The sequence below is a fragment of the Nerophis lumbriciformis genome, linkage group LG11 (genome assembly GCF_033978685.3).
Source record: "Nerophis lumbriciformis linkage group LG11, RoL_Nlum_v2.1, whole genome shotgun sequence".
NCBI classification, from domain to species: domain Eukaryota; kingdom Metazoa; phylum Chordata; class Actinopteri; order Syngnathiformes; family Syngnathidae; genus Nerophis; species Nerophis lumbriciformis.
The window spans coordinates 9,676,084-9,691,676 of NC_084558.2; positions in this window are offsets into that span (position 1 = coordinate 9,676,084).

A 15,593-nucleotide genomic window follows, 5' to 3' on the forward strand; every position below is an offset into this window, starting at 1 on the left:
AGGGGAAGGTGGCAGTGTCGACAATGCTGTGGATACGTCTTGACTGTTTCAAAACACACATTTCTTTCCTTGGACTCAAAACTAGAAACATGATGTAAATGGTTACAAACAGCACACAAAGTAAAATTGAGCACAGTAGCTAACATCCGCAGATCTGTCCACAATGGCTGTGCTGCCGGACACAAAATGGCCGCACTGCAGGTGCAAAATGGGTGAATGAAACGTTTGTACACTGAGAAAAGGTTCATTTACCAAAGCATATTTTTAATCCAGTTTGTGGTTCGTAAATCAAAAAGTTTGTACAATGAGGTCTTTGTAAATCGAGGTTCCACTATAGAGTAAACCCTCGGTTATTGCTCTTGATTGGTTGCGAACATGACCGCAAAACAAGAATATCCGCGAAGTAGGAACTATTAGATATTAATCAAATATTTTCATGGATAGAGCATAAAAAACGACCTTGTTTACGACCTTCTAAATACATGCATTTTCTACCGCTTGTCACTTTCGGGGTTGCGTGGGGTGCTGGAGCCTATCTCAGCTGCATTCGGGCGGAAGGCGGGGTACACCCTGGACAAGTCGCCACCTCATCACAGGGTCAACACAGATAGACAGACAACATTCACACATATTTTTCATTATTAATAAAGCCCTCTAGACATGAAATAACACCCTTTAGTCACTTTTACACTCTCATAATCCAACGTAGTAATGCTGCCTCAGGCGGAACAAATCAGTAGCCACGATGCTGAACTTGGTTTGGTCTCATCTAGTGGCAAATAATAGCCTAGTATTTATATTTTTAATTCATTTAGCCATTTTTATTCTTGAAAATGCTTAATTAAAAAAAAATAATACACAGATATGCTTAATACAATTCGCGATACAGTGATGCCACAAATTCCGACTATTAAAAGTGGCATTTTTTGGATTTTGCCAGCAGATTTACGCAAAAACTACATAATGACGCTCCACACTGAAGCAAATTTAGATTATGGTGCAAATCTGGATATATAAAAAACATTTTTTTGCCATTTAAATCACATAAAAACAGCAAAGGCCCTCTCATTCCTGCGTGGTAACTAATACATAAACCCACACAACAAGTGCAAATGTTATATTTTCACTTTTACGATTAATTTCTTGGCCTGTGGCATAATCTAAAAGTAATATTAATTTTTTTTTTTCCTTTTTGCATATCTCCACCTACATTGGATTAGATTTGCGTAAATAAATAATAATTGAAAAAAGACAATGACTATCAAAGTGACCTCCACATCTTTCCCAATTTTTAAACATTTGGACGCAGAGGCATACTTGCCAACCCTCCCGGATTTTCCGTGAGACTCCCGAAATTCAGCGCCTCTCCCGAAAACCTCCCGGGACAAATTTTCTCCCGAAATCTCCCGAAATTCAGGCGGAGCTGGAGGCCACGCCCCCTCCAGCTCCATGCGGCCCTGAATGAGGACAGCCTGTTTTCACGTCCGCTTTCCCACAATATAAACAGCGTGCCTGCCCAATCACGTTATAACTGTAGAATGATCGAGGGCGAGTTCTTGGTTTCTTATGTGGGTTTATTGTTAGGCAGTTTCATTAACGTCCTCCCAGCGCGGTAACAACACACAACAACAGCAGTCACATTTTCGTCTACCGTAAAGCAGTTCGTCTGCCGTAAACAGCAATGTTGTGACACTCTTAAACAGGACAATACTGCCATCTACTGTACATGCATATGTGACAATAACATCTAGGGCTTTTAGAGAGTGCAGTGCACAACTGCGCACACAACAAGGAGACGAAGCAGAAGAACGAGGAAGATACAGCCGTGGCGACGCCGACGACGAGTAAGATGAAGATATACGCTTGTAAGTTGCAAGCCGCAGCTGCGATTGGTTCTGGATAGCCTCCGGGAAGAAGTAGTGGACTACCAAGTGCTTGGCAATAAAGATCTTCCTCAGGAAGCAAAGATTGACCGGTTTTGGGCCATGCTAGGGAGAGATGGAAGATTCCAGACTCTAGTGCATTTGATGAAAGCACTTTTGTGCGTGCCACACAGCAATGCATCATCAGAGAGGGTGTTCAGCATGGTTAGAAAAATAGTGACAGAGAATAGAACAAGGATGGACAATTCAACCCTTAACTCAACAATGAGTAGATGAGTGTATGTGTGTGTATATCTGTACATAAATGAACACTGAAATTCAAGTATTTCTTTTATATATATATATATATATATATATATATATATATATATATATATATATATATATATATATATATATATATAAAACATAAAATAAATATATATATGTACAGCTAGAATTCACTGAAAGTCAAGTTTTTCTTATATATATATATATATATGTATATATATATATATATATATGAAATACTTGACTTGGTGAATTCTAGCTGCAAATATACTCCTCCACTCTTAACCACGCCCCCGACCACGCCCCCCGCCCCACCCCCCGAAATCGGAGGTCTCAAGGTTGGCAAGTTTGCTCAGAGGTTTTATCAAAAGTACTAAAACTATATATATAAACTATATATTAACTTTGAATGAATATTTGGATGGCATGAACCAGGAAGTTGCTTGGTAAATGACAAACCAACACAAGTATGAGGCTATTTTCCCCAACACTTTTGTTAAAAGACTTCATTTTCTAGTCGAGCTTTTTGGGGTTGCCATGAAATCAGTCACCGTCCTGCAGAATCCAACATGTTACGATCCTCTCTCTTGGCAAAAAGGCGCAATTTCTTCCTGATTTGAAGGGTAAAAAAGCCTTCCAACCACCAGCAGTTATGGTGCCTCCATCCCCTTCTCCTCCCCTGAACCCCCCCAGCGTCGCCTTAACATAATCAACACTTGCAGATCGCCTTCTCATCCTCCATGTGGAGTGAGAGGGTGAGAGAGAGCACCTGGAAATGAGAGCAGAGGTAGAGAAATAATTGCTTTCTTGTCTTTTTTGGGTGCCCTCCCAAAAGAGGGGTGGGAGGATGAGCTTTACATCGCCGCCAGAAACTGAGGTTATCATCACTGCACATCATCTGCTGAAGTAGCACATTAATGAATAGTGTATTAAAAGTCTGCTGACTGTTGTAAAATAAAACACACAATAGCCCTTCAGTATGGTGACAATGAATGTTTGCAGCATAAATATGAACCAATATTAAAAGTCATTGTGAGGATTGAAGATTTGAGCCAAAAACACAATTTTTATTATTTTTCCGGGCATCATGAAAGGCAACAGGTTGTGTGAAGTGAAAACTCCAATCACCGTAGCGTTAATGCTCATCCAATTAGCCTCGGATGATAGGCTGCCCATCCATTACGTGCCTAATTGGCATCCTATCAGCGCAAATAAAACGTACCATCACACGCCACAGTCTGCATCATTGCTCCAGATAATATCATTTCCTCTCGAATTATCGGGATAACGAAAGGAGAGTGCCCGACTGTATTTGTGTGTGCAATTTAAGTCAAACTGGATATCTAGTTTGCTAAAGGAAATATCACAAACTGACGATAGGGTGTGTTTTCTGCAGACGTCTGTTCTTCGAAGCTCTCAATGGATGTTGCTGCGGCTCCTATACCAAACACACGCGCTGTTCAAATAAAGATTCCGGACGTTCTTTGTATGTTTTGGCCCATGCAGATAACCTCCAAGTGCACCTAACCCCTTAGCTGTTTGCTCAAGAACCTCCACTCAGACCGCGCCTCCTCTCTTTGAGCCTTGCAGCCATTTAGGGGAAGTTGACATGACAAAATGGCATTTTTTTGGGGGGGCTCAAAAATGACAAAAAATGCTGTTATATGCTTGTCAGACCAGTAGTTGGCGACGTCTGTCTCCAGGTGTCCCTTTTTCATGTATTTTTTAATTGCATGTATATGTTGTACACATGTAATGTTTGTATGTATTTTGTAACAGTAAGCAGTCCCTTTATTCTCATAAAAACCCTGGACCTGATCTATTAAAAGTAGGGATGTCTGATAATATCGGCCTGCCGATATTATCGGTCGATAAATGCGTTAAAATTTAATATCGGAAATTATCGGTATCGTTTTTTTTAATTATTGGTATGTTTTTTTTTGTTTGTTTTTTTTGTTTTGTTTTTTATTAAATCAACATAAAAAACACAAGATATACTTACAATTAGTGCACCAACCCAAAAAACCTCCCTCCCCCATTTACACTCATTCACACTCATTCACACAAAAGGGTTGTTTCTTTCTGTTATTAATATTCTGGTTCCTACATTATATATCAATACATTCTGCAAGGGATACAGTCCGTAAGCACACATGATTGTGCATGCTGCTGGTCCACTAATAGTACTAACCTTTAACAGTTAATTTTACAAATCTTCATTAATTACTAGTTTCTATGTAACTGTTTTTATATTGTTTTACTTTTTTTTTTATTCAAGAAAATGTTTTTAATTTATTTATCTTATTTTATCATTTAAATTTTTTTTTACCTTATCTTCACCATACCTGGTTGTCCAAATTGGGCATAATAATGTGTTAATTCCACGACTGCATATATTGGTTGATATCAGTATCGGTTGATATCGGTATCGGTAATTAAAGAGTTGGACAATATCGGATATCGGCAAAAAGCCATTATCGAAAATCCCTAATTAAAAGTTTGCGTGTAATAAAACTAGGGGTGTCCTGATCCGATATTGACACCAGATATCGGTCCAATATCAGAAAAAAACAAAAAAACAAGTATCGGATAATATCGGCAATATTGTGCAAAGCTGGTCAGCCAGTTAACATCTAAATGTCCTCAAAAAAGCACACCTTCTATTTTGGTGTAGTCATATAAAAAAAAGGTAAATATCGTAGGCTATAGGCTACAAGGAGCTAGCAGCTACACAACAGCTAAGCCCACAATAGCACACAAGCTAGACATACGTAATTAGTATCATTGATTGAAATATATTGTAGTCAAAAACACAACATTTGTTCATACAAACAAGCATCGAGCAACAATATTTGCGCATATTACTTACAGCTGCAAAGTCTCCAAGTCAGAGAAGTACTATAAAGTAAACAATAATAAACGTGTCCGCATCACTCAATTTACTGCGTCATGTGCTTGATTTAATTAATTATTGTAATTAATTCATTATTGTAACCGCTAGGTGGTGCCAAAAAACAAATTACCACTCCACTTGAATTTAGAGACAGCATAAGTCTGTCATGAGGTTAGTGTTTTTCATACGAACAGAGTCATTTAAGTTGATCAAGCCTTTTGTAAGATTCCACACGACAAGATAATAAAAGTATCTATGATTCGTGCTGATATCATATTGGGTTAATATCGGTAAGACTTGCAAACTTGATAGCGCACGCAAAGCTGATCTACCAAGCTTGTGTGCAGAGGACTGTGTCTCTTCAATGAGCAAAATGGAGAGCACAATCCATTCAGTGCACGTGTCATGAATATGCAGACTATATGCTTATTATAATAATACTGGTTCCAAGAAATGCAAATATGATCATTTAGTGCTTGCAATGTGATTTATCAACATTAAAACTGTTCTGCGGCGGCTGATGTGTGTGCAAACTGGCACAGGTATGCACAAATGACTGTGAGAAAGAAGGCTGCAAAAACAGACAATTGAGAGGAGGAATACTCCGTCTGTGTACCATCAGAATTCAAAATATTAGACACCTCGTCTTTTCAGCAATGCCATTTTAGAATGTTGTAGCTGCTGGTTCAATCAATCAATCAATCAATGTTTATTTATATAGCCCTAAATCACAAGTGTCTCAAAGGGCTGCACAAGCCACAACGGATGACTTAAGGGGCTAATTAAAACATATTTAATTGATCCGTTTTTGTGTCTGCTGGTGTTTTTTTGTTTTTTTTAGAATACTGTCAGTTTTTCTATATAGGAAATATTATTAATATATATACATTTCTTTTATGAAAATATGTCTTGCAGTACGCGTTTTCTTCCATCATGACACCGCAGCATCTTTTGTGTGTTAAAAATAGGTGATGTCATCAATATAGCCCAGAAAATGCGGTTCATATTATATTTGTGTGCTGCATATCACCCAACAAAACAACACGCCACATGTCGGACTATGTGATGCCATACATGTGGAGGGAAACGAGTGTCTTGCATTTAAAGAAAAAAAACAATTAAAACAAGGCAGTCTGCACCACTTTTGCACTTGTTATCAGTTGTAAACAAATCATGTGAAAAGTGTGTACATACGAAAACTCCAAAACTGCTATTTGGAGGCACTTTCTTATGCTAATGAGTAGCAATAGAGGAAGTGATCGATTCTTAGATGGATCGCTTTTCATACATAGACGATAATAAATCAATGAACAAATGTTTACATAAGCAGACAATTGAGAGGAGGAATACTCTGTCTGTGTATAAACACATTAGACACCTCGTCTTTTCAGCAATGCCATTTTAGAACTTTATAGCTGCTGGATGACTTAAGGGGCTGATTAAAACATATTTAATTGATCCGTTTTTGTGTTTGCTGGTGTTTTTTTTGTTTTTCCATGTAGAAAATATTAAAGGGGAACATTATCACCAGACCTATGTAAGCGTCAATATATACCTTGATGTTGCAGAAAAAAGACCACATTTTTTTTAACCGATTTCCGAACTCTAAATGGGTGAATTTTGGCGAATTAAACGCCTTTCTAATATTCGCTCTCGGAGCGATGACGTCACAACGTGGCGTCACATCGGGAAGCAATCCGCCATTTTCTCAAACACCGAGTCAAATCAGCTCTGTTATTTTCCGTTTTTTCGACTGTTTTCCGTAACTTGGAGACGTCATGCCTCGTCGGTGTGTTGTCGGAGGGTGTAACAACACGAACAGGGACGGATTCAAGTTGCACCAGTGGCCCAAAGATGCGAAAGTGGCAAGAAATTGGACGTTTGTGCCGCACACTTTACCGACGAAAGCTATGCTACGACAGAGATGGCAAGAATGTGTGGATATCCTGCGACACTCAAAGCAGATGCATTTCCAACGATAAAGTCAAAGAAATCTGCCAGAGTGTGTGAGCAATTCAGGGACAAAGGACCTCGGTAGCACGGCAAGCAATGGCGGCAGTTTGTTCCCGCAGACGAGCGAGCTAAACCCCCTATCGACCCTAGCTTTCCTGGCCTGCTGACATCAACTCCAAAACTGGACAGATCAGCTTTCAGGAAAAGAGCGCGGATGAGGGTATGTCTACAGAATATATTAATTGATGAAAATTGGGCTGTCTGCACTCTCAAAGTGCATGTTGTTGCCAAATGTATTTCATATGCTGTAAACCTAGTTCATAGTTGTTAGTTTCCTTTAATGCCAAACACATACCAATCGTTGGGAAGGTGTGGTGCTGTTGGGAGAGTGGCCGTGCCAGCAACCTGAGGGTTCCTGGTTCGATCCCCACCTTCTACCAACCTCGTCACGTCCGTTGTGTCCTTGAGCAAGACACTTCACCATTGCTCCTGATGGGTGTTGGTTAGGGCCTTGCAAGGCAGCTCCCGCCATCAGTGTGTGAATGTGTGTGTGAATGGGTGAATGTGGAAATAGTGTCAAAGCGCTTTGAGTACCTTGAAGGTAGAAAAGCGCTATACAAGTATAACCCATTTACCATTTACCAATCGTTGCTTAGAAGGCGATCGCCGAATTCGTCCTCGCTTTCTCCCGTGTCGCTGGCTGTCGTGTCGTTTTCGTCGGTTTCGCTTGCATACGGTTCAAGCCGATATGGCTCAATAGCTTCAGTTTATTCTTCAATTTCGTTTTCGCTACCTGCCTCCACACTACAACCATCCGTTTCAATACATTCGTAATCTGTTGAATCGCTTAAGCCGCTGAAATTTGAGTCGCTATAGCTTGCTGTTCTTTCCGCCATGTTTGTTTGTGTTGGCTTCACTATGTGACGTCACAGGAAAATGGACGGGTGTTCATAACGATGGTTAAAATCAGGCACTTTGAAGCTTTTTTTAGGGATATTGCGTGATGGGTAAAATTTTGAAAAAAACTTCGAAAAATATAATAAGCCACTGGGAACTGATTTTTAATGGTTTTAACCATTCTGAAATTGTGATCATGTTCCCCTTTAATTATATATATACATTTCTTATATGAAAATATATCAATACGCATTTTCTTCCATCATGACACCGCAGCATCTTTTGTGTGTTAAAAATAGGTGATGTCATCAATATAGCATAGAAAATGTGGTTCATATTATATTTGTGTGCTGCAAAACAAAATGCCACATGTTGGACTATGTGATGCCATACATGTGGAGGGAAACGAGTGTCTTACGTTTAAAGAAAAAAATGTAAACAAGGCAGTCTGCACCACTTTTGCACTTGTTATCAGTTGTACACAGTCTTATTAGATACTTATTAGTAATAAGCAACATTTTACACGCTCTTTAGCACTTGTTATTTGGATCTTGGTAAATCAGGCCACTTGTGTGTTGTTAAAAAAATCTAATAAAAGCAAAGACTACATTTTCACATCAGCTGGTGCGTGTGATGGAGAAGAAGAAGGAGCAGTATAAGAAGAAGAAGGAGAGTCTGCCATTATGCTGTTCAGTGGAGCAGCAATATCGGGAGCAGCTTGGGGACATAGGAGTGCATGTGCAAAGCCGCCCTGACGGTCTACCTGCCCTCGCTCTGCGCCTGTCTACCTGCATGCTTGGTTGCATGCGTGTCTATCTGCTGTGTCAGATTAGCCGTCTGTCTCTCAGCTCTTGCAGTGTGAGCGCACCCTGGGGTTTGAACCCCTCGCTCTGAGACAGCAAGGCTGATAATAAGAGCGTTACCGGAAGATTACTGCTAGCCTCGCTCCTCCTGTCTGGTCGCAACATGGCCGCAAAGGTTGGTGAAGCAATTAAACTGACTCCCCTCCTTCTCACTGTCCATGTGAATGGATCCCCTCGCTCGTTTGCCCATCACTATCTTTGCTACCATCTTCATCTCCAACTTTTAGAGGGTAGCAAATAATTTTGGCAGAAGCGAAATTGGATATCAGCCACTCCTCTAGTACCTCGACATTTGTGCTTATGTAAGACCTTGGTGACTCACCTAAAGAGAGCAACAGTTCAGATGTTGTACTTAATTTTGACCATTTTTGTTTTCGAAGAGCAGTTTTTTTAAATATAGATTCAATTAATGAAAAATAACCATTTTTTAGTGTATATTTAGTTTATACAAAATGTCGTATTGCAGTTAAAATATGTGGCTAATAGAGTAATTTCCATGTTGATTCATTAATTGGCTTGATGGCGTTCTTAAGTGTAGTGACATAGTTTGGCCACAGGTGTCCCCAATACAGATTTTCTGGGCAGTAGGGCGAAGAAGAAGAAGCTTCAAGAAACTAGACATATTGCTTGTAGAATAACACATTGAATGGGAGTGTATGTTGTGTGAGCACGAAATAAAAGAAAGAAAAAGAACGAGACGTCTCATTGGACCTTTATTCAAAACGGTTAGGGCTGATTTGCCAAAAGTGGACAAAATGCTGTGCAGAATGGTGAATAACAAACATAATACAATATACAGAAACTAACAAAGGCAATAGGATACATCTAAAAAAAACCACCTACAACATAAACATGTGAATAAAAAAGTACATACCGTATTTTTCGGAGTATAAGTCGCTCCGGAGTATAAGTCGCACCGGCCGAAAATGCACAATAAAGAAGGGAAAAAACATATATAAGTCGCATTTTTTGGGGGAAATTTATTTGATAAAAGCCAACACCAATAATAGACATTTGAAAGGCAATTTAAAATAAATAAAGAATAGTGAACAACAGGCTGAATAAGTGTACGTTATATGACGCATAAATAACCAACTGAGAACGTTCCTGGTATGTTAACGTAACATATTATGGTAAGAGTCATTCAAATAACTATAACATATAGAACATGCTATACGTTTACCAAACAATCTGTCACTCCTAATCGCTAAGTCCCATGAAATCTTATACGTCTAGTCTCTTACGTGAATGAGCTAAATAATATTATATGATATTTTACGGTAATGTGTTAATAATTTCACACATAAGTCGCTCCTGAGTATAAGTCGCACCCACGGCCAAACTATGAAAAAAACTGCGACTTATAGTCCGAAAAATATGGTTATTATGTACACAAAACAAATGATTTAAAGTATTATTATAGTTTTACATGTACAGTAGGGAAGTTCATTTAGCAATGCAGTTTGTTGAAAATGATGGAAAGCGCCACTCGATTATAGCAACTGACGCTGTGGTCAAAGTTGGAATTGCCACAAAACACATTTTAAGATATTCTACACTAACGGCTAAAGTGCGATAATGTACCCCCCCCCCCCCCCCAATTTGCCACGTTTCATGTGTCAGGTAAACTGATGAATGGGGCCATATGACTCTTCTTCCTACTGTAGTAAACAATGCTTATTTCATGTAAATGAAGATTCAAATTGATAAATGACTTTTACCTTTAATGACGACTCTTGTTGGTGGAGATGGCAATGAGAGGGAAGAGCGGAGGCCATAGCTACATTGCTACGTGTCATTTTCTTGAATTTTATTTATTTAGCCTTTATTTAACCAGGTAAAAATCCCATTGAGATCAAAGATCTCTTTTCCAAGGGAGACCTGGGCAAGAGGGCAGCAGCAAGGTTATATTAAAAACAGTAAACAACACATAAAACATCACATTTACAACATTAAAACTTGCTCACATAACACATGTGCATACAGACAAGGTAGACTGCAGTCCTTTCACAGAAGCTTTAAACTCATTCAATGTAACAAGAGTTTGAAGTTTAATATTCGATTGTAGGTTATTCTAAGGAGGAGGAAAGGAGAAACCATGCTAACCGCTAAGCTAGTAACTTGAATGTGAAATTCCCACACAAAAGTCAATTTTTTGTGTGTTAAATTAAGCATTTTCAATCATAAAAATGACAGAATGTACTAAAGCTGACCAAACCAATCAGAGTGCGCTGTTCAGTAACATGGCCACTGATTGGCTCAGCCTCAAGCAGCATTACTATATTGGTTTAAAGAGTGTAGAGGTGCAGATTTTTTATGCTTTAAAATGAAAATATTTGTATTGCTAATTAAAGATTCTTACATTTATCGCGGTCATGTCTGGAACCAATAACAGCAATAAAGGAGGGGGCCGACCATGTGTTTCACAGTGTGACAAATTGAGCCTCACGTCCCCGAAAATAGGATTTTCTGGAGCATAGTTTGCAGAGTTATGGAGTCATCCCAGACTTTGTTTACTCTCTTACTGTAGGAACTAAAATGCATTCAATTTGTCTTTGACATGAATGTGAGTTAGCTTAGCAGGTTGGAAAATTATGTTTTTCTTTCATTTTCTCAAGCTGCTACACCTGCCCTTGAAGTCCTCTGTTGGGGATATCAGGTGAAGATCAGAGGACAAATTATTGCCAGCAAAACAAATGAATAAAAAAGTCGATAAAGTGCATGTCACTAAAACATGTAAAAGCTATGCCTTGCGTGATCACATTACATCAGTGTTTTTCAACCACTGTGCCGTGGCACACTAGTGTGCCGTGAGATACAGTCTGGTGTGCCGTGGGAGATTATGTAATTTCACCTAATTGAGTTACAAATATTTTTTGCAAACCAGTAATTATGATCCACAAATGTGCCGTTGTTGAGTGTCTGTGCTGTCTAGAGCTCGGCAGAGTAACCCTGCAATACTCTTCCATATCAGTAGGTGGCAGCAGGTAGCTAATTGCTTTGTAGATGTCGGGAAAATGGTTCGTCGTGATCACAAAATGCTGGAGGCAGCGTGCAGGTAAAAAGGTATCTAACGCTGAAACCAAAAACTAATGAAAGACGAGTGCCGCTAAGAAAAGGCATTGAAGCTTAGGGATGGCTATGCAAAACGAAACTAAAACTGAACTGGCTGCAAAGTAAACAAAAACAGAATGCTGGACGACAGCAAAGACTCACAGCGTGTGGAGCAGACGGCGTCCACAAAGTACATCCGTACATGACACGACAATCCCCACAAAGAAGGATAGCGTCCGCACAACTTAAATAGTCTTGATTGCGAAAACAAAGCAAGTGCGGCGAATAGCGTTCAAGGAAGACATGAAACTGCTACAGGAAAATACCAACAAAAGAGGAAAAGCCACCAAAATAGGAGCGCAAACACTACACACAGGAAAACAGCAAAAAAACACCAAATAAGTCAGGGCTTGATGTGACAGGTCGTGACAGTACACCTACTTTGAGACAAGAGCTATAGTGATGCATGGTTGGTTATGATTTGAATTAATATCCAACAATTGCGAGAACGACTTTTTATTGTCAATATCAGCTGCTGAGTTTCATTTTTCAATGATTTCTGCTGGTTGTGTGCCTCGGGATTTTTTCAATGAAAAAAATGTGCCTTGGGTCAGAAAAGGTTGAAAAACACTGCATTACATAATATCCAACTTTTAGCACATTCTGTGTATTAGAAAACAATTTGCGATAAAATGAGGATTAACTCAATTTACAAAAAAAAAAAGGGAAATCTGCGCCGGTGGCCTTTACATCGCTAATTGTTTATCTGCTAAAAAGACAAGGTTACATTTAAATGAATAAAGTGGCTCAAGCGCCACTAATGGTGGTACTTTTAAGCATCCTTTATTAAATCGGACCTTAATTTATAGCAAGTTTGTCCTTCCCTCTCATCTCGACCAATCGCCCCCTCCTCTCAGTGCTAATCCAGGCCCAGTGGTGCTCACCGTGACAGCCAATAAAATGAAGGCTGGCACTCACGGCCCAGCGTTATTAGAAAAAGGCACAAGAATGGCTGCCTCTTCATGCCGCCTCCATCTTATTCTCACTCAGTGCTCCCGGGCTACAATTCCCTCTGACAGGCTCACAGCCCATATTATGTGTGTGTGTGTGTGTGTGTGTGTGTGTGTGCGTGTGTGTGTGTGTGTGTGTGTGTGTGTGCTGCAGAGGCACTCTCTTGCTAATTGCAGCTATTAGGGCTCCAGGGAGCGTCTTTAATGCCTAGCACTCTTAATGAGAGCACAGTGAGATAAATGAGAGATTGTATTTCTCATGTTGGAGAAGCGATCAAGTGACGCTCCTTGTGAAATTGAAGAACATTTGTTATATCAGTCCTGAATTGCATTCTTAAAGCACTTCAGGTGTATAAAAAAAAAATCATTATTAGCTAATATGCTATAGTTAGTGTATGGTTAGTAGGTTCCAAGGTAATTAATTGTATTCTAATTGCAAAACATACTTTTAAAATTGCCTTTTAAATTAATTTCAATTTCAAAAGCTTTCTTAAAGGATACTACCACTATAGTTCAAATGTGAAAATATAAAATGCATAATGCTGTTTGTGCAGCACCATTATTTGTAAGGTGAAATCTAAAGTATGGCATGCCGCAGCCATGTGAGCTCTTTATTTATTTTTTTATTTATTTAATCAATCCAACAAAATAATACTAAATAATACCATAATAATACAATTCCAATTCCAAAACCGGGAATGAGCAACACTCAGAATAGCAATCATCAGAGCAATTGAGAGGACACACAAACATGACACAAAACAATCCAAAAGTAGTCAAACAAAAATGAATAATATCAACAACAGTATCAATATTAATAAGAATTCCAACATAACAGTGATTAGAAATTCCTCATTGACATCATCACAGCCATTTATAAAAAAATAAAAATATTTGAACACTTGTATCACATCTCATAAGCTTGACAACACACTGTGTCCAATATTTTCCACAAGGATAAAATAAGTCCTATTTTAGGTTCATCTAATAGTTAAAACACATTTAAATAATGGATCCCATATTCCAATACATGACTCATTATTATCTAAACTAAATGCAGTTTTTTCTACTGATATCATTTCCATAGCTTGTGTATACCAGTCAGTATGAGTTGGACTATCAACATCTATCCATTTTTTTTTTACTATTACTCTTTTTGTTATGATGCATACTGAAAGAAATGCATTTTTACATTTTGATGAACGCTGCTCCTAAAGTTTCTTTGTTCAAGAGTCCAAGCTGCTTGAAAAAAATACCCACTTTATATCATAACTCATGAATTTGGCCGAGTTAAGTGAACACATCAATATCAACCTCAGGTGAGCACAACACATAATCTTTAGTTTAACTTCAGAAAATGTGCACAAATACGTTGAACATTCAAAATGTGTCAGAGTTTTTAAGGTAAAAAGAAGTATTGAGTTGACATAACTAAGAGAAGCTGCAATGGTTTTTAGAAATACGGAAAAAAACAGCTTTCCCAGCTGGCACAAGACATTAAACCAACGTTGAGAACGTGTTGAATTAGGCCCTGACGTTGAGCAACTCAAATATAACGTTGAAACAACATGCTTTTTGACAACGTTTAATCAATGTCGTGTTCTGACATTGATTTCACCATTGAAATTTGGTCATTTTTCAACCAACAACGTGAATCCAACGTTGGACATTAACAATTTACACTATTTTGCAATGTTTCAAAGTCAGTTTTAAAGGACAAGTATGTATAATCAACGTTGTATCAATGCCTTGTGCCTGCTGGGTTATACTAGTGGTGTCCTGATCCAATATTGATATCGAATATCAGTCTTATATTAGTTAAGAAGTATGGAATTATGTCACCCTGCATCTAAAATCTCCAATATCGCATGCTTAATTGTGAAAAGCCAGACAGCCAGTCAACATCTAAATGTCCTACAATAAACAAACAAGGTTGGTCTTTTCTTGTATTTTTGTGAAGTCATTTACGAAAGGTAAACATGGTAGGCTACAGGCTACTAAGAGCTAGCAGCTACACAACAGGTAAGCACACAATAGCACACAAACTAGACATACATAGTATGTGTCCTTTAACAATATATAAGACATGACATTTGTCAATACCAACAAGTATCAAATAATTATAGTTAAATATTACTTACAGATACAAAGTCTCCAAGTGTATTAAAAAGTATTTAGTAACAAACGTGTCTGTACAACATTCAAGTTAATGCGTCATGAGCTCAACTTAATGAATTATGTTGCCACTGTTTGTCTTAGAGTAAACAATTACCAATCCACTTCAACTCAACAACAGCATAAGTCCCTTCCAGAAGGTTAATTATAAATAGGTCCTCCTGGTCATGTCCTACGTTGGTTTTGTTGTTGTTCTTCTTAGTTGATTGTCTATTTATGTTGCCAGCACACCTACTTCTCTTTTGTTTACGTTCTTGTTGCTGGGAGTGCCTAAGCTCACACATCTGCCTTCAGTTATGATTAGTGTTCCCACCTGTTTGTAGGCTGATGACTCCCCTTGTTTATACCCGTCTCGCCATTCAGTCGGCGCTAGTGCAATGTTTGCTACACTCGGCTGTTTGTGTATTTCGATTTTAGCTAAATGCTACGACCTTACTTTAAATGTTTATGCCTTGCTTATGTTGTCCGTGTTTTTGCTTTGTGCTCCGTGTGCGCTTTTCCCGCAGCACTCTTGTTGTCTTTGCCGCAAACATCACAACATGCTGAAACGTAACGAGGTTTGTGTTTTTCATACCTATTATTGTTCTCAGAGTAA